General features: G+C 40.8%; 1 long non-coding RNA gene across 1 annotated transcript; it reads left to right on the forward strand.

Annotated features, from left to right (window-relative positions):
* The first annotated feature begins 1,399 nt into the window (after positions 1 to 1,399).
* Positions 1,400 to 8,266, forward strand: LOC118351902 (uncharacterized). The gene is made up of 3 exons (XR_004808102.2): positions 1,400 to 1,755; positions 6,404 to 6,504; positions 6,803 to 8,266. It is a non-coding gene; the product is annotated as an uncharacterized LOC118351902 (long non-coding RNA).
* Positions 8,267 to 13,651: the final 5,385 nt, after the last annotated feature.

Consider the following 13,651-nt stretch of genomic DNA (forward strand, 5'->3'; position numbering starts at 1 on the left):
TCATCTGTTCCTGGTGGACATATCAATCACAGCACCTTAATCCCTATATATGAATGGACACCTAGATATCTGGACCCAGTAAGTGGTTCCAAGATGGGTATGTGAACTGTCTTGGCTCAAGGGCCCGAGAAAACAGCCTGAGGCAAAATTCAGACATGAACACACTGATGAAGGAAACAATCCCCAAAGACCAAAAGGAGGAAGGAAAAAAGGAAAGAGAATGGAAAGGATGAAAAGCAAAAATCAGGTAGTGTAGTACTGAGCTGGCCACAGCACCACCAAAACTATGGTTGTTGTGGAGGATATCTTTAGACACAGCATGGACCCCGCGTGTCAGAACAGTCCATCAGGGAGAAGACAGGGAGAATCACTCATCCACCAGCTCCTTCCAATCTCCTGTTTCTCACAGGTCAAATTTCATCCTGGAGGACACTAGATCTTCGCATCATGGGTCACCTCTGGGGAGCCACTGAGAAGCCAGCTCCTACAGTGGCCGCAGCAGCATGAGCCAGGGACACTTCCTAACAATTACCTGTTGCCAGTGATATTTGAGTGATAGTTTAGGCCAACAACATGCCAAAGTGCCCCAAAATCCTAAAGCTTTTTGTGTCTCAGCCATGACACAGAAATCCTGGAAGTAATTATCAAAGGCCATGAGTGAGGAATAATATGATTTGTTGCACTGAGGTTTCATCAAAGTACATCCTTTTATCCGGAGGACGTCTTGGCCATCTTGGAGCACATTGGTACGTTGTAGGTGATGTGCGTATATTTATCACTAGGTGGTGGTACAGCATCACACTCAGCCCTTCCCTCCCAGAGCACCAGAGAAAATAAATGAATGCACGCTCCGTTAAATCATTACCAACTTTCCTTCCACTTCAGAAGTCGCTGAACCTTCTATCACGTGGCAAAGCAACCCAGCCAACAGGCCTCTCAGGTCTGTTCAAGTTAATGATTTATTGATCTTGTTGGCTGATGTTTTCACTTAATCCTTGGGCTTGATTTAACTGAGCTTCGGTAGTTAAAAAAAAAAAAAATAACAAAACTAGTCGGTCTTGCTAGAATTCTAAACAAAGAAAAATAAGCCTCCTTGTTTATAATCATCTACTGTGGGGCCATTGGCTCTGTGGATCCTAGCAGGGGCCCCAGTTCAGGAGAGAAACAGTAATACGGAGGAGGAAAAGACCAGCAGGTGGGCAGCTGACTCCGGTAAAACAATTCTAGTCTCTGACCTCTGGCTGAGCCCGACATCTCAGCTTCGGATTGCCTGAGTCATAAAGTCTCAGGGGGAAGCCAGCTGAGAGTTGCAGCAACCAGTTCCTGCTACCAGAGACTGGGAGGGTGAGCCAGCACCTCAAGTTCATATGCAAATGAAAGTTACACCCAATCCACCAAAAAAAAAAAAAAAAAAAAAAAAAAAAGCCTTTTGAGTTTCCTGAAAGGTCCAGACTTCTAGAGGCTTTTGCTAAAGATCATGTGGCCACCAGTTTATTTCACTTGATCCTTAATCCATTTAATCACTGGATTATTTCACAATAGATTTGATTTATAGCATAAATGCAAATTAAAGAAGAGGACTGTAATACAGTACGACGCTCACATGTATGAAGACATCTCAAGGAAAATCTAACTTGTGGGGGTTTTTTGTTTGTTTTTTTTCATTCCAGTATAGTGAACGTACAGCGTTATATTGGTTTCAGGTGTACAATACAGTCATTCAACAATTCTGTGCATTACTCAGTGTTCATCATGGTAAGTGTACTCTTAATCCTCTTCACCTATTTCACCCATCCCCCACTCACCTCCCTTCTGGTAACCATCTGTTTGTTCTCCACAATTAAAGAGTCTGCTTTTGGTTTGTCTCTGTTTCTTTGTTCATCTGTTTTGTTTCTTAAATTCCACATATGAGTGAAACTATATGGTATTTGTCTTTCTCTGACTGACTTATTTCATTTAGCATTATACCCTCCAGGTCCATCCATGTTGTTGCAAATGGAAAGATTTCATTCTCTTTTATGCTAATATTCCATTGTATATATACACCACATCTTCTTTATCCATTCATCCAACAATGGACACTTGGGTTGCTTCCACAACTTGGCTATTGTAAATACTGCTGCAATAAACATAGGGGTGCATGTATCTTTCCAAATTAGTGTTTTCATATTCTTTGGGTGAATACCCACTAGTGGAATTAATGGATCATATCGTAATTCTATTTTAAATTCTTTGAGGAACCTCCATATTTTTTTCCACAGTGGCTCCACCAGTTTGCATTCACATCAACACTGTACAAGGATTCCTTTTTCTCCATATTCTCACCAATACTTGTTGTTTCATGTGTTTTTTGTTTTAGTCATTCTGACAGGTGTGAAGTGATATCTCATTGTGGTTTTACCTTGCACTTCTCTGATGAGAGTGATTGAGCATCTTTTCATGTCTATTGTCCATTTGTATGTCTTCTTTGGGAAAATGTCTGTTCAAGTCTTCTGCTCATTTCTTAACTGGGTTATTTGGGGGGGTGTTATTTGGGTGTTGAGTTGTATAAGTTCTTTGTATGTTTTGGATGTTAACCCCTTATCAGAGATACCATTTGCAAATATCATCTCTCATTCAGTGGGCTATCTTTTTGTTTTGTTGGTTGCTTCCTATATTGTGCAAAAGCTTTTTATTTTGATGTATTCCCAGTAGTTTAATTTTGCTCTTGTTTCCGTTGCCAAAGGAGACATATCTAGAAAAATGTTTATATGGCTAATATCAAAGGTATTACTGCCTATGTTTTCTTCTAGGAATTTTATGGTCTCAGGTCTCACATTTTAAACCTCTCTGAGCTTATTTTTGTGTATGGTGTAAGAAAGTGGTCCCATTTCATCACCTTGCATGTAGCTGTCCAGTTTTCCAGTTTTCCCAGTGCAAACTGTTGAAGAGACTGTCTTTTTCCCATTAACTTGCATCGGGTTTTTTTGTTTTCCTTAGTCAGAGCATGTTCCAGAAGTCACCTGCTTCAACTTTAGGGGAAGAAATCACCAGTGGGGTTCTAAAGTAAGGGGAAGCATGTGGAAGGCAGATTGCCCTGGAGTTCACACAAGGGGCAGGCCTCAGCCCCTCTGCATTTGAAGTGTTTAGCTCTCTAAGGAGGAGGAGGAAATCCTACAGGTGCTCACCAGGTGCCTCCTGAAACTGCATCCAGAAAAGTAGAAATAGCCAAGCAGTAAGACCTATGTCCCTGCGAGCCCCTGAACAAAGCAGAGGCCAGCCTACCTCAGCAATCCACGTGACTGGCACAGACCTCATTTAGCATCACACTAGCATCCCTAGTGTGGGAGGTACAAGACCAGGTGTCCTCACTGACCAGGGCCACCATGTGAATGCAAGTGAGGCTAAAGAGTTCAAAGGGCTGTGTTTTCCCAGAGGAGGCAGCCATTCCTCAATTGTGGAAAATTTCTGAGGCACCTGAGTGACTACTCATTCATTTTTTTTAAGATTTATTTATTATTCATAACAGACACAGAGAGAGGCAGATACACAGGCAGAGGGAGTAGCAGACTCCTTGCAGGGCACCTCATGCAAGACTCAATCCCGGATCCCGGGATCATGCCCTGACCCAAAGGCAGAAGCCCAACCGCTGAGCCACCCAGGCGACCCTCTAATATGTTCTATAAACAAGTAAAATAGATTTCAGTCTTCCTTCTAACAAAGAGAGAAATTTGTTCTTTCTTAGCCATAGTTTAGAAAGGTAGGTGTCACATGTCATTAGTGTTGACACTACCTACACTTTTAAGATTGCTGTCATATGTGGAACAGATTTTATTGAGCTTCTGTCAGCATGTGATAATATCCATAATCTGGGCCTTTTGAGTTTCCTTTGTGAACTGATTAAATTTTAATACTCTGAAGGAAGGTCAGTCATTAACTGGTTTTTCAATATAAAGAGTTAGTTCCATTGTCTTGATTTCATGAGAAACCAGTGAGAAACTCTTTGTATTCATCAAGATGTTTAAGATTTACTTCTCTTTCCTTTTTTTAAAAAAAATTTTTATTGGAGTTCAATTTGCCAACATTTAGCATAACACCCAGTGCTCATCCCGCCAAATGACCCCTTCAGTGCCCATCACCCAGTCACCCCATACCCCTGCCCACTTCCCCTTCCACTACCCCCTGTTCATTTCCCAGAGTTAGGAGTCTCTCATGTTTTGTCTCCCTCTCTGATATTTTCACTCATTTTCTCTCCTTTTCCTTTATTCCCTTTCACTAATTTTTATATTCCCAAATGAATGAGACCATACAATGTTTGTCCTTTTCCGATTGACTAACTTCACTCAGCATAATACCCTCCAGTTCCATCCACGTCCAGGCAAATGGTGGGTATTTGTCGTTTCTAATGGCTGAGGAATATTCCATTGTATACATAAACCACATCTTCTTTATCCATTCATCTTTCGATGGACACCGAGGCTCCTTCAGTTTGGCTATTGTGGCCATTGCTGCTATAAACATCGGGGTGCAGGTGTCCCGGCATTTCACTGCATCTGTATCTTTGGGGTAAATCCCCAGCAGTGCAGTTGCTGGGTTGTAGGGTAGCTCTATTTTTAACTCTTTGAGGAACCTCCACACAGTTTTCCTGAGTGGCTGCACCAGCTCACATTCCCACCAACAGTGCAGGAGGGTTCCCCTTTCTCCACATCCTCTCCAACATTTGTTGTTTCCTGTCTTGTTACTTTTCCCCATTCTCACTGGTGTGAGGTGGTATCTCATTGTGGTTTTCATTTGTATTTCCCTGAGGCCAGTGATGCAGAGCATTTTCTCATGTGCTTGTTGGCCAGTGACTACTCATTCAGTTAAGCATGTCCGATTCTTGGTTTCAGCTCAGGTCATGATCTGGCATCAGGCTCCTCACTCCGTACAGAGTCTACTTGAGATTCTCTCTGCCTCTCCCTCTGCCCCCGCCCCCCCCCTCAAATAAATAAATCTTTAAGGAAAAAAAAGTTTCTGGAAAGCATGGCTCTGACACTGACCATGTACAGCAAAGATCCATGGCAATAAAAAATGATTAAACTTTAGTTTTGATACCTAACCACTTACCCCTCCTCACCTTAGGATTCCATAACCCTCAAGTTCCTGAACAATCTGGGACAATCTCCTGAGAAGGAGATACTGACCTTTCTGCCAGTCAAGGTTGTTTGGGTTTTTTTTCTGCCAGTCAAGCTTTAATTCTTTAAAGAAATGAGACCATGTTTGCATTCACAGTTAGGGAAGTAAGTCACACCATTAACACCCAGAATACTCCTCCAATGGGCAAAGCAGATACTGCTGCTTCCTGAAGACAAATTGAGGCTTAAGGAGATTACATAACTGTTACATAGAAAGGAGATTATGTAACTGTTACATGCAACAAAAGGACTGGAAGTACCCACACCCTGTTCCCAATATTTTGATCTGATAGGTTTAGGAGTCACAGTCTTGCTTTAATAATTAGTTCATATTGCCTCACAGATGAAAGATGGGATATTATGGCCAATTGCGCCATAAAAATAATCATTAAAAATAAATACTGCAAATAAATTCCCAATTTGGCCAGCTGAGACCTTGGGCAGATCCCTTGAACCAAAACCTTCCATGTCTACAAAATCCACACAGTGAGGGCTTGACTTGTCTCTTGCAACTGCAGAATTCCCATAATCTGAACAAAAATGAGCCTTGAGCATAAAACAGAAATTAAAACAGCCTCACAACGGCACTGCCGGGTATTATTATCCTGACTGTAAGAAAAGATAAGAAAACTAAGGTCTAGAGGGACAAACCCTCTTAGACAGGATCACTCCTCTTGTAAGTGGAGAGCCAGGAGGCATGAACATCTGGCTGCAAAGCCGACACTCATTGACACCCTACATTGCTGTATCAGTTATTCATATAAGATACTGCTTCTTGGGCTCCCCTGCCAGGAGGCTCCCACTATGATTTAGTCCAACATATTTGGGAGGAACCATCCATCATTTGCAGACTAGTGAGAATTTGTTCATATATGGCCATCCAAGGACTGTGGTACTTGGTGGAGAGCTGAGAATGCTGCTAATTTGGAAAGACATAGTATTTGACAAGTATGCCTGGAGGGAAAATAGGGGCTGCCATAGAATGTGGGAATTCAGGCACTTGAAGATTCTGGAAGGTAGCTCAGAGCAGCAGTTGCAAACCAATGGCCCACAGATGTATTTTTTGGTAGCACAGCACATTTTTATAATTGAATGAGTTGCTGACATTTTTTAATGTTTTCTTTTTTTAAAAAAATCCAGATTTCCAGCCCAGACTATGCATATCCACTTAACAACAATAAGCTGGAGCTGAGGAGCCATGTCCCCCTGCATCTTTACTTCTCTTCAGTCATGATTCCATCTCATTTTAGGAGCTTCAGTCATCATCCACTCCCCCAGGGACATCTGCGGGGGTCGAAGACCTGGTCCTAGAGACTTTGAACTGGAAGAGGAAGGAGAGTGGCTCCAGCAGGTAGGACGGGGAAAGTCAGACAGGGCAATAGGACAGTACTAAAGATAACTTCCCAATGATTCCAAATTTTGAACATAAGACTGGCCAACCCCTGTGCCATGAAGAACCCGCAGGCTCAAGCTAAGCAAAAAGATAATTTAAATTAATATGAGAACTAAAATTAATTAATTAATTAATTCAAGGACTAAGATCAGAGTACTGAACATTAGCCCAGGGCCACTCCACCTGCTCAGTTTACCTGCTCCTATATTGCTCTGCCTCTCTGATATCTCATTACCAATCTTTGTTTAATTTCCAGATTCTCTCCTACCCTATTTCTCCAACAAGATTCACTGAAACCGTGGTCTTGTGACTCATTCTTGGATTCTAAACCACTTCTGTCACAGAGTCAGTGACGCAGTTGTGACGATGCTGGCTGGATTATTCTGTAAGCTTCCCTCAGTCACAAATAGTTAATGCTCCACATCACTAGCCATCAGGGAAATACAAATCAAAACCACAATGAGCTACCACCTCACACCAGTGAGAATGGGGAAAATTAACAAGACAGGAAATAACAAATGTTGGAGAGGATGTGGAGAAAGGGGAACCCTCTTGCACTATTGGTGGGAATGTGAACTGGTGCAGCCACTCTGGAAAACTGTGTGGAGGTTCCTCAAAGAGTTAAAAATAGAGCTACCCTACGACCCAATTGGACTGCTGGGGATTTACCCCAAAGATACAGATGCAGTGAAAAACCCAAGACACCTGCACCTCAATGTTCATAGCAGCAAGGTCCACAATAGCCAACTGTGAAAGGAGTCATGATGTCCCTCAACAGATGAATGGATAAAGAAGATGTGGTATATACACAATGGGATATTACTCAGCGGTCAGAAAAGACGAATACCCACCATTTGCTACAACGTGGATAGAACTGAAGGGTATTATGCTGAGTGAAATAAGTCAATCGGAGAAAGACAGTCATCATATGATTTCACTCATATGTGGAATATAAGAAATAGTGAAAGGGATTATAAGGGAAAGGAGGGAAACTGAGTGGGGAAAAAATAGAGAGGAAGACAAACCATGAGAGACTCCTAACTCTGGGAAACAAAGGGTTCCAGAAGGGGAGGTGGGGTGGGTAAGGGGATGGAGTGATTGGGTGACAGGCAGTAAGGAGGGCATTTGATGGAATGAGCACTGGTGTTGGTGTTTGCCAACACATAGTTGGCAAATTGAATTTAAAGAAAATATTTTAAAAAGAAAAAAAAACAGTTTATTGGGCAAAGGTTGTCGGTCTCTGTATTGGACTCAGCAGGAAAAGAATCTTACCTGAGAATTCAGAACCACAGCTTGGACCTTACTCAAGCCCAATATATATATTCTGTATATATTATCTTTATAATTCAGAAGCCCAGAAATTAATATGAAAGTTAGCCCCAACCTTATGATACCTCTGAGACTCCAGGCAGAAACACATGAAATCATTCTAAAGAGAAATCCTCAAAGATTATACTACAGTCCTGTCCCCAATGTAAAAAACCCTTGAATAATCAGCTCTCAATTCAAAATTATGAAAAAGACTGTCACTGAGGGGCACTTGGGTGGATCAGTCAGTAAGTATCCAACTCTTGGTTTCAGCTCAGGTCATGATCTCAGGGTCATGAGATCAAGTCTCTGGTTGAGCTCTGCACTCAGTGGAAAGTCTGTTTGAGTTTCTCTTCTTCTCTCTCCTCCTCTGCTCCCCACCCCACTCATGCTCACTTGCAAGTGTACATGCACATGCTCTTTTTCTCTAAAATAAATAAATAAATAAATAAATAAATAAATAAATAAATAAATCTTTTTAAAAAAGAACTTCATTGAAATACAAAAATTCAGCTGCTGAGCTAAGCATCAAATTCAATATAGCTGAGTAGATACTTAGTGAACATGAAGAGAAGTCTGAGGAATTTACACAGCATGAAACACAAAGAATTAAAAAGATGGAAAATGTAAAACAGAGCTTAAAGGACATGAAGGATGGGAATGATGGTCCAACCTGTTTCTAATAAATATTCTAATTGGAACTCATACAATGGAATACTATATGCTGTGACAAGAATGAATAAATAACAAATACATACAATAATATGGATGAATTTCAAAAACATAATGTTGAGTGAAAGAGACACAGAAATGTATATGTCACAGATTTCCATTTTTATTAAAGCTCAAAAAGGAAACTAATCTATACGGATAGAAGTCAAAATGATGCTTATTCTTGATGGAAAAGGTAGACAGTGACTGGAAGAGCCTGAGGAGGCATTTGAAGTCCTAGTATTATTCTATTTCTCTTCTCTCTCTCTCTCTCTCTCTCTCTCTCTCTCTCCCTCTCTCGGGGGGAGGGGCAGGGGGAGAGAATCCCAAATAGGCTCCACACTTAGTACAGAGCCCAACATGTGGCTCAATCTCATGACCCTGAGATTATGACCAGAGCCAAAATCAAGAGTTTGTCACTTAATCAACTGAGCCACCCAGATGCCCCTGTTCTATTTCTTGACCAGGGTGATGGTGAAACAGGGGTGTTCAGCTTGTGAATACTCATCAAACTGAACACTTATATGCATTTTCCATGTATTTTATACATCAAAAAATTTACATTTGTAGGAAAAAAATAAAATCTTGTGATACAATAGAGAAAATGTGCAAAAGCAATATTCTTGGATACAAAGGCTGACATTTTTCTGGAAGTGACAAAAGGCATGACTCTGCAGACTCAGAACAACAATGGATCCCAAACAGAATGAGTAAAAAGAAATCCCCACCTGGACATAGTGTAGTAAAACTGCAGCAAACAACAGAGATCTTTAAAGCCACTAGCAAAAAAATAAATAAATAAAAAATAAAGCCACTAGCAAGAAAAAATATATATATTATATACAAAGAAAGCACAATGAGATTGATTACAGACTTCACAATGATAACAAAAGAAACTGTAAGGCACTGAAATGATACCTTCAAATTACTGAAAGAAGGTAAGTATCAACCTGGAATTCTAAACCCAACTAAAATGCCATCTAAGAGTGAGGACATTCAAAAAAAAAAAAGAGTGAGAACATAATAAAGACATTTCCAAATAAGTCAAGATTAAGTGTATTTGAGGAAGAAGGAAATGGAACACAGAAGAGTAAGCTACAAAATGCAAAGGAGAGAAATAGTGGGTAACGAATAAGTAAATCTAATGTCATGGCAAATTTCAAGTGTGCAAAAATAAGAAAGAGAGTTGTTACAGATTGAATTGTATCTCCCCAAATTTCCTATGTTGAAGTCCCAACCCTCAACACCTCAGAATGTGACCTTATATGGAAATAGAATCATTGCAGATGGAATTTGTTTGGCTAAACTGAGATCATTACAGTAAATCCTAATTCAAAATGACTGGTGTCCTTGTAGAAAGGAGAAATTTAGACAAAGGAATATACACAGCAGGGAGAAGACCACATGAAGATCAAGGCAGAGATCGGGATGATGCCTCTGCTGACCAAGGCATGCCAAAGGTTTGCAGAAAGCCACCAGAAGCTGATGAGAAGCATGGAAAAGATTCTCTCATAGTCCCTAGAAGAAACCAATCCTGCCTTGATCTTGGGCTTATAGCCTTCAGAGCTATGAAACAAGAAATCTGTTATTTAAGCAGAGGAGGAAGGAATCCATCCAGCTAAAAGCCATTTTCAAGAGACACACCTACAACAGAAAGATTTGCGATGATTAAAACTAAAGAGATTTACTATACACATACTAAAAAAGACCTGTCAGAACTATTGTGGTAAATGGAATGGTGACCCCTTCCCCCCACCCCCAAAGATATCCCTGCCCTAATCTCCAGGATGTATGAATATGTTAGGTTACATGGCAGAGGAGAAATAGGTTGCAAATGGAATTAAGGTAGCTAATCTACCCTTTAAATAGAGAGATTATCCTGTATTATGTAAGTAGACCTGATGTCATCACAGGGGACCTGAAAAGTGGAAGAGGAGCTGTCAGAGAGAGATGTGACTCCGAAAGAACCGCACAGAAAAATGTAACATTGCTAATTTTGAAGATGGAGGAAAGGTGGATGTGAGCCATGGAAGGAGGTGTCCTTCCAAATCCAGAAAAGGCAAGAAAATAGAGTCACTGCTAGGCCCTCCAAAAAGGAATACAGCCCTGTCAACACTTCAGTCTTAGCCCCGTGAGACCAAGACCAGGGCAGACTCGTCACATACAGCACTGTAAGATATCAAGTTATGTTGTTTTAAGCAACTAAATTTGTAATGATTTTTTGCAACAGAACAGCAATACAAAACTAATACAACTACATTAATATAAAGTTAAATATACTTTGTATCCAACTGAATTCTTTTTTTTTTTTTTTTAAATTTCTTTAATTTATTTATTTATGATAGTCACACACACGGAGAGAGAGAGAGGCAGAGACATATGCAGAGGGAGAAGCAGGCCCCATGCACCAGGAGCCCGACGTGGGATTCGATCCCGGGTCTCCAGGATCGTGCCCTGGGCCAAAGGCAGGCGCTAAACCGCTGCACCACCCAGGCATCCCTCCAACTGAATTCTTAAGGATAAACTGGTTAACACCTAACCGTCACCCCAATGTTGTAACAATTCTGCACCTGGATGTCCTTGAATGACCTTGCCTTAATATATGTGAAGCAAATATAAAAGCATTACAGAGAGGAATTGAAAATGTAAGAAATCTCTGAAGAACTGATAGATTAAGCAGACAAAAGGTAGTTAGGATGTAGAAAATCTAAACACACAATTACAACTTTAACTGAACAAGGAGAACCCATTGAACTTTATTTACTTGGCTCTAGTCTTAAATAAAAGGAAATTATGAGATTGTGCTTAAAGAAATTCAGGAGCATGTCTTGATATAAAAGCAATGTTTTAAGAAAAATTGGAAAATGCTACATAGTAAGTATTAGGAAGCTTCAAAATATGAAATCCCATGGTTCTTCTATTTCTATAGTTTCTAGATAACATTATCATGAAAATTCTGAAATATTCTTACAGGATAATTTGAGTTGAAGGATCATGTGATTGTGGTTCGGAACAGCTGAAAAACTGTGAGTTCAACTCAAATTGATGGGTCATTGCGGCTATATAACGTATGGGTGTTCTTTTTGTATCCAGGTGTCACGGTACCTCACCAGCAGCCTAAAAAACTGCACAGAAAATACTAAATTAAACAAATTAAAAATTCCTGGTGAATGACCATTGAAAAGGGATGAACCTGGTTTTACAGTGCAGCCAGATGAAATGCGTTCCCTACAAAAGAAAAGTCATCATTCCAAAGTGAAGTGTTCACATAGAAGTAATTATCTTAGCTCTAGCTGATTGCTTGGCTTCATAAAAGGGGCAAATTACCCCAAAGAGTAACAGCTCAAATTAATTTCTTCTTTCAGATATCTTCCTCCATTTAGAATTGATTCGAATGACACAAGTGTGCCATTTAGCCCAGGAAGGCCTGATCCATTTGTGAGACGTATTCTGTGAAATCATAAGCTGGAAATGCAGAGGATACTAGGTCACCTGAAATTTTCCTTACTTAACTCAGCTTGAAGTTCCCCTGCTTTCAACAAAGCTAGCTGACCACCCATCCACATAACAAAAGCCAAATGAATGTGCAAGAATTGCACAGAAGGACACTCGAAATGCACACTGTGTTGTTATGTAGCTTTCCTTTATTGCAAAACAATAATGAAAAGACACACATCTACATTAGCTTTCGGACATGGGAAGTCCCTAAAATTCTTCATGTTGAGAGCCAAGAGGTAATGGAGAATAAATAGCAGTGGGGTCTTCCAAGCTGAGGTAGCAGCTCTCCAGAGCCAAGAAAAAGCTTGGTCAGATTGGACAATGATGAATACCACAGTTCTACATGGTTAGAAGGTACAACAAAATGGAGCTGGCAATGTGGCAAGATACAAGGCTAAAGAAGGAAGCAGAAGCTGCCTCTTATTTTAAGACAATTGTTCTCAAAGTAATTTAGCATTCATCTGCATCACTTGGAGGGCTTATTGAAACCCAGTGTCCTGGAGCCCACACCCAGGATTTCTGATTTAATGGATCTGGGATGGGGCATGAGAATTACGAGTCTAACAAGATTCCAGGAGATGTTGATGCCCTTGGCCCAGGAAACCTCACTATGAAAATCACTGCCCTGGGATGCTTCTTTAAAAAATAAAAAAATAAAAAAAAGATTTTTTTTTAAAATTTATTTATGTGTGAGAGACAGAGAGAGAGGGAGGGAAGCAGACACACAGGCAGAGGGAAAAGCAAGCTCCATGCAGGGAGCCCGATGTAGGACTCGATCCTGGGACTCCAAGATCACTCCCTGGGCTGGAGGCAGACTAAACCACTGAGCCCCTGGGGCTGCCTCCTGAGATGCTTCTATGTTATCTTCAATGTTTTGGAAATAGAAAGGAGTGGAAGGCTTCTGGAGATACGTCATAGATGAACAGTGCTCGGTGCCTACAGAGGGCAAGATTGTGAACCAGAGTCAGAAGGGTGTACAGGGGCCTTGATGGTGAAGACATTTTGAAATAGTTGAGGTGGGAAAGAAGAGAAAACCCAGACCAGGGGTTCGTAGGTACACAGCTGGTTATTTTAAAAGCGTGGATGAGATTGGAGATGATACTCTGTGGTGGCTAAATGTTATCAGTTGTCTGACTTTCCCTAGCAGGATGAGGAAGTGTAGGGGTAACAGAGAATGAGAAGCAGTGGTTTAGGTACAGGACTAGAGTTTTCCTAATAACTGAATAAAAAGAAGGGGGTAGGATGCCTGAGTGGCTCAGCGGTTAAGTGCCTGCCTTCAGCTCAGAGTGTGATCTTGGAGACCCGGGATTGAGTTCCACATCAGGCTCCTTGTATGGAGCCTGCTTCTCCCTCTGCCTATGTCCCTGCCTCTCTCTCTGTCTCATGAATAAATAAATAAAATCTTTAAAAACAAAAAGGGAGGGTGAGGCAAAAGGAGGTGAAATGTTGGACAGTGGTATGCTATTGTGACTTATAAGAAATATATATTAGGTCACTCAGATGACCAAAAGTATATTTCTCATATATACCTGGTCTTTGTCCGAGGTTCCTAACAAATCCCAAAATCCTTGGAATTTCTTGAGCAATG

Source organism: Canis lupus, chromosome 22 (genome assembly GCF_003254725.2).
Source record: "Canis lupus dingo isolate Sandy chromosome 22, ASM325472v2, whole genome shotgun sequence".
Lineage (NCBI taxonomy): Eukaryota > Metazoa > Chordata > Mammalia > Carnivora > Canidae > Canis > Canis lupus.